This window comes from Rhinatrema bivittatum, chromosome 4, assembly GCF_901001135.1.
Source record: "Rhinatrema bivittatum chromosome 4, aRhiBiv1.1, whole genome shotgun sequence".
In the NCBI taxonomy this organism is placed as follows: domain Eukaryota; kingdom Metazoa; phylum Chordata; class Amphibia; order Gymnophiona; family Rhinatrematidae; genus Rhinatrema; species Rhinatrema bivittatum.
In genome coordinates, this window is record NC_042618.1 from 137,133,918 (window position 1) to 137,147,425 (window position 13,508).

The window sequence follows — 13,508 nt, forward strand, 5'->3', positions numbered from 1 at the left end:
AATTTAGTCCCTTGGCATTGATGGAAAGGAGTTTTAAATCCGTCATGACTTATATATTACTTGGGAAAACAAATAAGAAAAACCCACCCGCTATCTCTCGGTATCAATGAGTTGTGTCTACCTGCGTCATCAGTTAGTAAAAGCTGCATACATGAGAATGGGAAAATCTTAAAACTGATTAATAAAAGCATCAGGTAGGTAACAGGATAAGTTAGTTTTAGCCATAGTACCAGCTGGACCTTGCAGAGAGTGGTCAAAAGAAATACTGTACTCAGAACACATAGCATGAATCCCCTGGGGACTTAATGTGTCCCCTTCATCTTTAAATAGACCTGCATATCCCTCCAAGCAGGTTTGCTCCATCTCCTATTCGGGGGGATGTATACGTCACACACACAAGGAGAGGCACTCCTCCGCCTCCTGCATCAAATTACAGCATATTATAACAAGATATCACAAATTTAACAACGGCATAAAACTTTAAAAACATATAACAAACTGGAATTCTGAATGTGAAAATGAATAATATGAAGTGAAAAGAATAGAATTCTGTCCATTAGCTTCCTGGTGTTGTAAATGAACCTGCTTCTTTATAGCAAGGGTTCTGTGGGTAAGTCAGGTAGGACCTTGGCTGCTATTTGAGCCTCCAGACTGTCGACGCAGTCTGCTGTTACATTTACCTGCATGCTGTCAGGCCGTGTAGGTCACCCACGGAGCTGATGCACTGGAGGTTTTTGCCTGGGCCTGCGAGCATATGAAGCCACATGGAGTAAGAATTGGTAGCGCTTCTGTAGGTAATAAAGCTTTGTGAGCAATACCTTCCAGAATGAAGGAGATCCCAAAGGGATGAAGCCATCGGTATTTTATGTTTTTATTGCAGAGGAAGGTAGTTATTTCACGAAAAGACTGCCGACTTTGCAATGTGACATTCGATAGATCAGGGAAGATGGTGATATCGCTTCCCTCCCAAGATCACACGTTGCAAGCTCTAGCTGCCACAGCGATGAGTTCTTTAACCGAGTAATCGTTGAAACATACTATTATATCTCTGGTGCAGTTTGGGTATGGGGCTTTAAGGGCTCGATGAGCTCGATCCGGGGGGCTGTAGTTTTCCATGGTATGAGTCTCAGTCAACAAGGAAGTGGCAGAATTGCTTAATTAGGTCTGTGCAGTCTTCGGTGGTGGCTGCCTCAGGAAATCTGCGAAATCGTAGATTACTCCGATGCGATCAGTTTTCTAAGTCAGCGATCTTGGATATAAGTTGTGAATTTTCCGATCGTAGGGATTCATAAGCACTGGTATTAGCATTGGTTAATTCGGCTTGGCTGTCTAGGCGCGTGTCCATTTCGTCGACCCTGTGTCCCATACACGTGAGTTCTTCCCTCATCTCATCAATATGTGTTAAGAGCTCCTGGTGGCATGATTTAATATCAGCACGTAAGCTAGCGAACCATTCGCGGAACTTGGCTTGGGAAGGATGCTCAGTATCTAGAGCACTCGATTGCTCAGAGCTAAGCTTAAAGGTATCTGGGCTTTATGCCTGCGATTCGGCGCCATCTTGGGCCTCTGTCTCTCCCTCATCTAGGCCTTCGAGAATGTGTTTCCCGTCCTTGGTAAAGGAGAATCGGTTAAAGTCTGTTTTTCTTTTTGGTCGTCATGGCAGGATACTTAGCTTTAGTCCTGAGATGCCTAGGACATTGATTGATGCTGTATGAGTGTGGATTTGTTTAGATTAGTCAGGAGACTGTGGGAGCATAGGAATTAAGCTGCCATCACAGCTCGTGATGTCACAGCCCCCCCCCCCCCCCATTTTTCTTTTGTCCACAATATCTATTTAGTCAAGGTTCATCTCAGCACCATTGCAGCATAATACCAGGAAGTGGAAGAGCACTGATCTCTCTCCACCGTTTAGAATCTGTTTATGAAAGATATATGGCATTCTAAGCTTCTGGTTAGTAAAGCTCTGGTTTCTTGGGACCTCAGTGTCATTCTAGCTAACCTTATGGAGCCTACCTTCAAACCTCTTGAATAAGTTGATTTGAAATTTCTCACCTGGAAAGTGATGTTTCTAGTTGTCAGCACTTTAGCACGAAGAGTAAGTAAATTGCAGGCTCTGGTTTCTTAGTCACCGTATCTGAAGTTTTTTCATTACAGGGGTCTATAAACTCACCCCAATATTTCGTTTAAGGGTCAGGGTTCCCCCCCCCCCCACCCCTTCCGTGGACTACTGCACTCACGGGCAGGCCCAAACCACTGTCACTGGTTCCTGATGCCACCAGGCCACTCTCGCATTCGGTACAGCAAGATGCTGCTGACAGCATTCACAGCAGGATGCTGACACCATTCACACCCAGATCCTCTAAGGCGCTTGCACCTAACATCCCTCCTTTTAAAGGGCCCATGACAGAAAAAGGCTGGCAGTGCACCTGGATTACATCATGGGCCTAGCCTATAAAAGGCCTCGGCTTCATCTCCTCCTTGCCTTGGCCACAGGTCTCCTATACTCTCTGTAGTATGAGTTGCCTCAGTGTCCTCTCAGTGTTCCCAATTTCCTGTCTTCAGTTCTCAGTCTTTGTCTGGTCTTTGGTTCTAGTCTTTTCCGTTAGTGCTTGTGGTCAGTCTTTAGCTCTGCGTTCTTCATTGTACCTTGCCTCCTGTGTTGCTTTTCATCCTCCTGCTCTGCCTTGTTGTCCTGCTTTCCCTTGGTCGGATCCTCAGTTTGACCTTGGCTTGCTTCCTAGAGTTCTCTTGATTGCCACCTGCTGCAGACATCTGCCTGTTACTGAATATTTCTGATTGCCGCCTGCCCTGCCCCAATCTTATGTTAGACTGCTCTGGTTTATCACATCATCCATGGATCGCCAGCCCTTCGGTGGAGGCCCCCACCTAAGACTTGCTGGCACCAGCATCTGAGAGCTCAACCTAAGGGGAATGAGGGCTGGTAAGAGCGAAGCCAGCCGCCAGTGGGGACCTGCAGGACTCCTCCCTGTAGGTTGTGCCAACTCCACCTTGGTTCAAGGATCCACGACGGCAACACCCAAGTTCCTTCCAAAAGTATCTGCATTCCACATTTAAAAACTTGTTGTGCTACCTACTTTCTTTCTGAGACCACATGTGCACAAAGAACAGACTCGTCACTCTTGAAATACAAGGGAGCCCTAGCCTATTAATTAAGGAGGACTCAGGCTAACCATCAAGCTTCTTACCTGTTTGTCCTTCAATTCCAATAAATTGGGAAGGCAGTTATCAAAAGAACTGTCTAATTGGCTAGCAAACTATATAGCATCCTGTTTCACATTAGCTGGTTTACAGATTACAGATTTTGTGAAAACTTAAGTGAGAGCCATGGCGATGAATCAGTGGCTCATCGCAGGACCACTTGCATTAATGACACACACACAACTTATCAATTGCTTATCATTTCATACCTTTACTTCACACTACGGTCAAGACAACATGTCTCAAAGAGATAGTAACTTTGGATAAGTATCTATGTGCAATATGTTCATCCTGTAATCCAGACCCCAGCAGTGGAGACTGGACTATCTTTTCAGTAGTTATTCCACAATACATCCTTCAGCTTGGGGCTCCCCTTGCATTATGGCTGATTTCATACCTATTTGTCAATGGAGAAAGCAAGTTTTCTTACCTATAAACAGTTCTCCATAGTAGTGCCTGCCTCCCTGCTCTGAGAGAAACTGAGGAGCTAATAAAGCACAGTGAGGATTACTGAGCTGACTACATGTAAATGTAGTGAGCTACTACAAATGAGGTTCCTGCCTGCATGAGCTTATGTGTTGGAGCTTTTCATTGTAGACCGAGCTGATTCTATATCTGAGTAAAGTATAAACCCTTGCCATACCTACATGAGAAGAGGGCAGGGAAAGAGAAACTGATGTACCATGGTATTTCTGTAATAGATTGAAACCAGGCCTGCTTTCTGTTTAGTACTAAGTAAGTAAACCATTTGGGGAAGATCCCCAGGAGAGAGAGAGAGAGACCTACCACTACTGCAATGCTCATCTATTTGATTTGTCATCTATCCAGTTCCATCAAGAGGGATGCCTTCATTTTTCTTGATTTTTGTTTGTTTTTTATCCACACAGTTATGTGTTTGGGAGAAAGTGTACCCTTTACACACTGGTGACATTGGGGTGGATCTGTTCCTCCCCACCCTTTTTTGAGTACTCGGGGGTAAAAACAATTTCTGAAAGTTGTGTACTTCTGCTTTTCCCCACAATCTTTCTCTGTTACTGTTCTTTGTTTTTTATTTTTTTACTATCCATATGAGTATGTTGGTTGCCCAGTGTTATTTTTGCATTGCTTGATTTAAAATAAAACTGCAAGCTTATATTATACTTCACTACTGTACTTTTCCCATTTAATGTTCTGGTTGGATTTACTGTCTATTTTCACAATACTAGTAAAAGGGTTAATTACTGTTTGTTCTGGTTTGATTTTATCTGGTCTGTGGAGCCACAATTAAGAGAGTGTTTGTTTGGGAAAAGCACAGAATTGTGGTAACAGGGTGACCAGGACCCTGTCTGAACTCCCACTCAGGCTACAAACCCAAAAATAAATCACATTAGTAAATATAATTTCTCATGTGATATTTCCACACCAAGCATAGGGGTAATTCATAGTTTGGTCCAAGGAGGGCCCCAGAAGCATTGTCAGAAGATGTCAACCATAAGTTATAATTAATTAATCCTGCTGTCTATAGGTAAGCAAACTTGCTTTTTCTCCAGCACTAACATCAGGCTCGCCAGTCTACAGTTGCCCAGCTCGTACCTGGAACCCTTTTTAAAAACTGGTATTACATTGACCACCCTTCAGTCTGCAGGAACTGTGCCTGTTTTAAATGATAGATTACAGATTACTAATGAAAAGTCTGCAGTGTCATGAGGTGAATAAAATCTTGTAGTGGTGATTTGTTAATTTTGAGTTTGTCTATTTCATCTATTACAGCTTCTATTAGAGATTTGCTTTAGTTCCTCAAAATCACCCATATCAAAAACATTTGGTGATTATATGTTCCCAACAACCTCCTCCGTAAAGAGGGAGGCATTGAATTCATTCAGATTTTCTGCTATTTCCTTAGCCTGCCTGGGAACCCCTTTTACCATGTGGTCATCCAGTGGCCCAACTGATTTCATCATAGACTTTTTGCTTTAAATGTACTTGAAAATGTTTTTATTATTAGTTTTGCCTCTATGGCAAGCTCCTTCTCAAATTCTTTCTTGGCCTTTCTGACTACTGTTTTTATATCTAACTGCCAGTAGGGATGTGCAGGAGTAAAAATTTTCTTTTGGTTCATATTTTCATTTTGGGGGCTAAAGCACAGAGTTTATTTACTCTTTTGTTTGTTTAATAGTTATTTTGATTCAGTTCATTTACTGAACAAAAATAAACATTTAGATTTAAAACATTTTGAACCAAAAATGGGGCTTCCCTAGCTCCCATTGCAGCCTAACCCGACCAGGAACTTCCCTTAACCACCCTCCCACCTCCTGCAAATAAGCCAAAGTCTCCCCAGGCTCTCCGCTACCCCCTCTGCAAATAAACCAGGTCATACCCACTGCCCACTTAACACTTTCATGGGTTGGCTGACTACAGCAAGAGACAGGATCAATCCCCAAGTTGTTCTTGCCCTGCTGGTTCCCTTTTAAAAATTGCACTATATTCAGCACTGCTATAATTAGTGAGGTTTGGGTGGACCCTTGGACACTGTGGCAGCTGACCATGTCCACGGGGGAAGGTCCCGTGAGGGGCCACAGGTCAGGCTCAGCTGAGGACACACAAACACAGAGACTGATCTTTTATTAAACATTGTGGTGAAGCCACCAGAGGTGGCAGTGGTGAGTAGTTGAAGTAGCCCGGCAGGGCTAGTATCCCTCAGGCGCTGGAACAGCGACTCTTCCGGTAGCAGTGCTGTAGTGGAAATAACTGAGAATGAGTACAGTGGAATATGCACAAAGCCCCAGTATGGAGAACCCCAGGATAGGGAGAGCAGACCCTCGGAGCGAGTACCTGATCCCTGAAAGCTGAGAGGCTTGAAGGTAATGTACTCACACAGCGGTTCCATGTAGGAGATGGCACCAGGGCTGGAACGGAGGCAGGCCCTCGAGGAGCAAGTACCTGGTTCCAGGGAACAGCTCTGAGATGAAGATGGTAGTACTCACTGGTGTTGAAGATAGCGAATCCTTCCAGGCAGAAGAGAAGGTAGGAGCAGGGAACATGGGTCCTCGAGGAGTGAGTACCAGTTTCCTGATAGCGACCTGAAAAGCAAGTGAAGCCCCCGAGGAGCGGGTACCCCATTAGCGTTAAGAGTCCAATGAAGATTGGTGGCAGAGTAGCTGGGTACGGAGAGCGAATCCCATCCATAAGGAATCCCCTTGCTAACTCAAAGGCTAGCAAACTTCGTAGGCTTTAAATATCCGGGCAGCATGATGTCGTCATAGGGGGATGCCCCTGAGGTTCGCACCAAGAAGGAAATAAGAGGGAGGGACGCGCGGCGCATGTGACCTAAGGTACAGGCGGAGCATGGTGGGAGGCAGCGCCCAAGCCGGTCCGGGGACGCCGGAGAGGACGGCAGGCAGATGCCGTGGCAGCCAGGCATCCATCAATAGCAGGAGGAGTTGCCAGGAAAGAAAGGTAGGTGGAGTGAAGCCATCGGGAAGGGACGGTTGCAACAAGCACCAGCCAGTATCATGGTGTTTTACAACCATAAAGTAATGTGACTTAATACAATATGGCTATAAAACAAGCTTGTAGAAAGATAGGCCAGTAAGTCTTGCCTCACTGGTGAGTAAATTAATGGAATCACTGCTAAAAGAAAGAATAGTGGAATTTCTGCAATCCAGTGGAATGCAGGATCCCAAGGCATTATGGTTTTTACCAGAGATAGTTCTTATCCAATGAATCTAATCAATTTTTTTGACTGGGTGATCAGAAAGTAGGATCAGAGGAGAGCACTAGATTATAGTGTAATGGATATACGCAAGGCCTTTGACCAGGTTCCACATAGGTGACTTATAAACTGAGCTCCCTAATTACCTTAAAGGGGCTGACTGTTAGAAACTGAGTGAGTGGGTGATGACAAAGGGTAGTGGGAAATGGAGCTCACTCTGAGGAGAAGGGAGTTACCAGTGGTGCGCCACAGGGATTTGTCCTTGCTCTGGCTCTGTTCAATGCTTTTATTAGTGATATTGCAGAAAGGTTGTCAGGAAACATAGAAACATGACAGCAGAAAAAGACAATTATGGCTGATAGTCTGCCCAAAGGTGTGCTTTTTTGTGGATGGCATCAAAATCTGCAATAGGGTAGATACACTGAAAGGTGAGGAAATCATGGTTTGCACTGTGTATAGATGTTTGTACCTATTATATATAGCTTTCTTACCACAGTCACTTCTGAAATAACTTTGGTATGTTTGTTGGCTCACAGGTAAAAGGTTTGGGTGTACTATTATGACAGTTTCCTTCAGAAATCTATTTGCAGAGGAGGGATTAATCATTTTGCGGACCATACTTCTGGGTGGTGCCACACTAGATTAACATCCCATAATAACATGGAATTAGATTGGCAAAGGCCTTAACCCTTCTCTGTCTTTAGTCTTCTGTACTTCCCTTTCTATTTCAGCTTTTTCTCCTTTTCAGACCATCTTATCTCATAGGGACCGATATTCAACCTCCAAAGCGGCTAGTTATGTTAGCCAAATACATCTATCTTCAGCACCACTGACTATACCCAGCTATCTTAAAGTTAGCCAGAAAAGTGTATCCGCTAAATTTAGGACAGCCCTATGGTGTGACCAGAGTTAGCTTCAACCTGAATGCACCAGGCTTACTGGTCTCAAAAGAAACATTGTCAAACTGGATCACAAATTGCATCCAATTTTGCTACCAGTGATGTTCAGAACAGCTTACGACTTCGCCAAAAGCTCACCAGGTGAGAGCGGTAGCAGCCTCTATTGCACACCTTCATGCTGTACCCATAATAGACATTTGCAAAGCTGTTACTTGGACATCACTTCATACATTCACCACTCATTACTGTTTGGACAAGCTTGCTTCATTAGATGCAACCATGGGCAAACAGATTTTACAAGCGGGCACCTCATAGATGTTTTTCATGTCACAAAGGACTGGCCGTAGTATACTTTTGTAACTTGAGCATACCAGTGACTGAACATTAAAAAACACGGCTCAAGTTTCTAGTTGGGGACTTCCAGACAGCATGGCTAATTCAGCTGCTTATCTACGTGAAAAGAGCAAGTTTGCTTACCGTAAACAGCGTTTTTCATAGATAGCAGATGAATTAGCCATGCTGACCCTCCCACCTCCCCGGATAGTCTTGCACTATATAGTTGCTTTATCACAGACTGAGGAGACTCTGCAGAGGGGAGGGGGAGGTGCCAAGCAGGCACACACTGTAGCAAGACTTAGAACTTTGCTTTGAGAGCTCCGCCACCTACAGGACGGGAGGACATCCCAGACAACATGACTAATTCATCTGCTATCTACGGAAAACACCGTTTACGGTAAGCAAACTTGCTTTTCCCTGACTCTGTCCTGCAAGAGGTCAGAACCCAAGGACGTAAGGCTTTCATCCAAGACTTGGACAACCTCTTTCCTGGATGGGAAGGGTGGACAAAAACTTCCTTCCACAATAAAGTCACAGAAAAAAAAGTGAACCAGCAACAAATCCCTCGCCCGGTCCCTAGGCTCCTCCCCAAGGTTTTGGGCCTATAGAGTTCTTGCAGTGGTAGTCTCAAACTCTAAAAGTCCACCCACATCCATAGAGATTACTCAGTGCTATAGAATCTGGATTGGGCCATTGCAACAACCTGCAGTGGGGGCGCTGTGACAAAAATGTTACTTTTCTGTAATCTATACTGCGCAGCATGAGTTATTTCATTTTCTGCATTGCCTCAGTACCTCTATTTCCATACATTTCTACATATTTTTCAAAGGGTATGCAAGCAAGCCTGGCACATGAGGATTGTTTGTCAGTGCTGAGGGAAGAAGTGGAAGAGCTATTACATTCCAAGAGAGGTTATGAAAGAAGAACAGAGTCCCAGGAAAGCAGAAAACTGACATGAGTACCTATTTAGAACCATCTGTCTTCTATGCCAGTAATTGACCTTAAAGGGCAGTGTGAGAGGATGTATTTTGGGAGAGAGGTGAGCATGGAAGGGGGCAATCTAAGGAAGAAGATGTCACCCTGACTCAAAAAGGCACGGGCCTGTGAACCTTCCCCCCATATGACCACCCTCTAGTGTAGGCACCGTAATGGTTGTGCCACCAGTATACTAATGCTTCAAGGATCACAAAAATAAGCTCTGCACTCAAACCAAAACAATTGGTTTATTCATAAAAGCTTTTGATGTCCAGACTGCTTTTAATTCTCAAGCCTTTGAGTGCCTATAGCATTCTTTGGTCATACAAACAAAATCAATGACTGCAAAGACTTTGGTCTGTTGGTAACCTATTGTTTGGAAATATATTTCTCTTGTGTAAAAAAAAAAAAAAGGGCTAATTTATTTTTAAGTGCTCCTCTGTCACCTCCTTTTTCTCTGACATTCTTTTCTACTTCTTCATGACTTCCCTGTCCTGCTGGTGCCCTGTGAAAACCTTTTATATATTGCTGACAGGAAAGACTGAGAAGGGCTCTCAATGGCTAGTCACTTGCTCTTGGAAGAAGCCCCCTGCTTTTATGACTACCCACAAGTGGGGCTGGACTTTTTACAAAAACTGCTGTTTGTGGTCAAGACTCTGAACATCTGCAGTGCTCATTGGCCAAACTAACCATAGCAAGGACAGCAATGATCCTGAAAATCATGCCATTTCCTTAGAAACTTTACACAGAACTATGAACCCCTAGGCCTTGTACACTGTGAGGTGTAGAGCAGTGCTTGAAGATCCTCTGTGATGTCACGGTTTTGTTTGAGCAGACTTAGTTGTGGTGTAGATATATGTATGTATGTATGTAAATATTCTCTCAAACAGTATGTTGTCTTTTTTTGTTTTGGCAAAGCCAAGTCAAATGTATTCATGTACTCCTGTACATGGCCTTCATTTTTCAGCACAATTATTTGTAGTTTTCTGAGCCCTCTGAATAATGTGCATGTTAGCACCTTATCACCTGGTCTGATGCAGCCATTAAATAGCATACCATTAGTGTATGCTCAATAAATAGCATAGAGGGTGAGCTACCACACTGTTTTACTTGCACATCCTAAAGCATCATTTGCATGTAATGTTTCTTCATTTATAAGCACATACATGCTAATTTTAGTGTGTTTATGCTAACATCTTTGGAACCACTTTAATATGCATATTAAGTCTTTCTGCATATTCCATTATTTTTAGTATGCACAAGAGGCCTTAATTTGCATATTAACATTTATTGCATAGTCTCCAAAATTTGATGGTGAATAAAAGATATAAATGTGGACAAAGGTGAACTGGTAGCTATAGTGTATTTGGATTTTCAAAAGGCGTTTGACAAAGTCACTCATGAGAGGCTTCTAAGAAAACTAAAAAGTCATGGGACAGGAGGCAATGTTCTTTTGTAGATTGCAAACTGGTTAAAAGACAGGAAATGGAGACTTGGATAGTAGGATTAAATGGTCTGTTTTCACAGTGGGGAGCCTCAGAGATCTGTACTTGGACTGGGGCTTTTTAATACATTTATAAATCATCTGGAAAGTGGTACAATGAGTAAGGTGATCAAATTTGCAGATGACACAAAAGTATGTAAATTAGTTAAAGCTCACATGGATTGTGATAAACTGCAGGAGGACCTTGTGAGGCTGGAAGATAGAGTATCCAAATGGCAGATGACATTTAATGTGGACAAGTGCAAGGTGATGCATATAGGGAAAAATAACCCTTGCTAAGGTTACACAAAATTAGGTTCCATATTATGAGTTACCACCCAGGAAAGAGATCTAGGCATCATCATGGATAATACATTAAAATCGTTGGCTCAGTGGGCTGTGGTAGTCAAAATAAAGCAAACAATATGTTGGGAATGGCGAATAAAATGGCTATCGTAATGCCTCTGTATTTCTCCATGGTGAGACCACACCTTGAATACTGTGTTCAGTTCTGGTTGCCGCATCTCAAAAAAGATATAGTTGCACTGGAGAAAGTATAGAGAAGGGCGACAAAAATGATAAAGGACATGGAACGGCTCTCCTATGAGGAAAGACTAAAGCGGTTAGGGCTGTTCAGCTTGGAAAAGAGACAGCTGAGGGGGGGATATGATAGAGGTCTACAAAATCATGAAAGGACTTGAACTGGTAAATGTAAATTGGTTATTTACTCTCTTGGACAATAAAAGGACTAGGGGCACTCCATGAAGTAACACATTTAAAACAATTTGGAGAAAATTCTTTTTTACTCAACGCAAAATTAAGCTTTGGAATTCATTGCCAAAGAATATGGTTACGGCAGTTAGTGTAAATGGGTTTAAAAAAGGTTTGGATAAGTTCCTAGATAAGTCCATAAACTGCTATTAATCAATAAGGAATAGTAGCTTCAGATTTATTTAATGTTTGAGTACTTGCCAGATACATGTAACTTGGATTGGCCATTGTTGGAATGAGGATGCTGAGCTTAACTGACTCGTGATCTTACCCAGTATGACATGTCTAATGTTCTTATGTTCAAATAACAAAGGTGGTGGATACTGACATAATACCTTTTTATAGTGAAAAGCAGGGATTCTCAGTGATGGCCACAAATAGGTCTGGTTTTCAAGATATCCACCGTGAATATTCATCAGATGTATTTATATGGCTATAGTCCAAGAAGGTAGATAGCTAGCATAGCTTGGTTATGAAAACCAGTCCAGTTTGCAGCCTTCAAGGACCAAATTTTGGACCCGGCATAAATAATCAGTAACTGTATTGGTTATGGAAAAAAAACAAAATCTTTGCACTTATCAGACAACAATATCAGTTGTATCCATGGGGGATGGGTGATTCAACTTCACTGTCTTTTGTGGTTTGTAAACTTGAAATGCCTCATTTTTTAAATTAGAGGTAAACCTAAAACAGAGCATTAGAAATGCAGAAAGTTCTCCATTAGTTGATTTATTTCAACGCATTGCATGCTTCAAATTGGTTTAAATCAGTCTTCAATAAGAATGATTGTTTTAAGAGCTTTCTTTGCCATACTTAATTTTATAATAAAAACAACCCTTCTGATATTTGAGTCATGACTTTGCCAATTCAACTTTATTACTCTCTGACCATCAAGCCTCTGTTGCTAAAAAATAATAGGGCACTGCAACGAAAGTTATCCAAGGTGAACATCAAAAAGTTTATTCATATCCAGCAAAAACTCCCAAAAATAATTTCAAAATATTCATCAAAACATAATTGCAGACATGATTAGTGGGAGCCTACTAGTTGCAGAAAATCTTGAGGTGCTATTCCTGCTTTGGGAAAAATGTCAAGTCATAAAGCAAGGCTTTTTATTTTCATACATATATTCATACATCTCTCTCTCTCGATAGATATAATTTGTAACTTAGCAGAAAGAGTCCAGTTGACCCATTCAGTCTGCTTTTATTCTGTCTAGGTGCCAGCCTCCGATTGTGACCACCTGCAAGATTTCTCTTTTTTTTTTATCCAAGAGCATCATTTTATCTTTCCCCTTTGTACTTCACCATCTTGGGAGGAAGAGCATAAATGATCCTCAATTAGTTCTTTTCAGCGGCCACCTTTCCCATGCCTAACTGGAGTTCAATTTAATGGACCTTCGTTGAATGAGAAGACTGAAATCTTCTAATTAACATTGCCAGCAGTGAATCGCATTGAAACGCACAGCCATCTTGAATGTACTAACATTTGAACCGCAATGGCATGCATTACGCAACTACGTGCTCACGTACTGACATTCAGTGGAACGCACCACCATTTTGTAATTCTAATAATTTGTATTGTATTGATACGATCATCGCTATAAAATGTCTAACCCGTCAATTAAATGACGAAACAATAGTCTGATTATAAGCTACACCTACTTGAAAACCACGCTAGAAAATGCTTGTTCAGCAATTTGTAGAACGCATGTGTAAAAGATAAGAAATGTAGAATGTATAAGAGCTAGCTCCTGAGGGGGCGTGGCATGCAGTTGTACTAAGCCTTTGTCTTAGCTGCATCTTGCTGGCAATAAAAGTCTATCTTTACGGATCAGTTGTCTGGATCTCCTTTCTGACTTTTAGAGACGGTTACATAACCACTAAACTCTGTACATATTAAAACAGACAATACTAGTGTTGCTGTTGCCTGAACTTCTGATCTCCTAGTTCTCCCTGAGAAATGCCAGACAAATCTGGCTATATGTTAGTGTTTGTAGTAGTTGTGGGTAGATCCTTGGGCCAGTGGCAGATGACCACTCCCCCGGGGGAAGATCCTGAGAGAGACCACTGGTCAGGCTCAGAATATGGAGACAGACACACACTAGTTCTTTTATTAAACAGTATATCGAACC

The 13,508-nt window shown here is 42.4% G+C and overlaps 1 long non-coding RNA gene across 1 annotated transcript in view; it reads left to right on the forward strand.

Moving 5' to 3' along the window:
• LOC115089437 overlaps positions 1–13,178 on the forward strand; it is a 42,955-nt gene extending 29,777 nt beyond the window's left edge. Inside the window, exon 3 of the long non-coding RNA XR_003856086.1 lies at positions 12,594–13,178. This is a non-coding gene — a long non-coding RNA (uncharacterized LOC115089437). The remainder of the gene's footprint in view (positions 1–12,593) is intronic.
• The last annotated feature ends 330 nt before the right edge of the window (positions 13,179–13,508 follow it).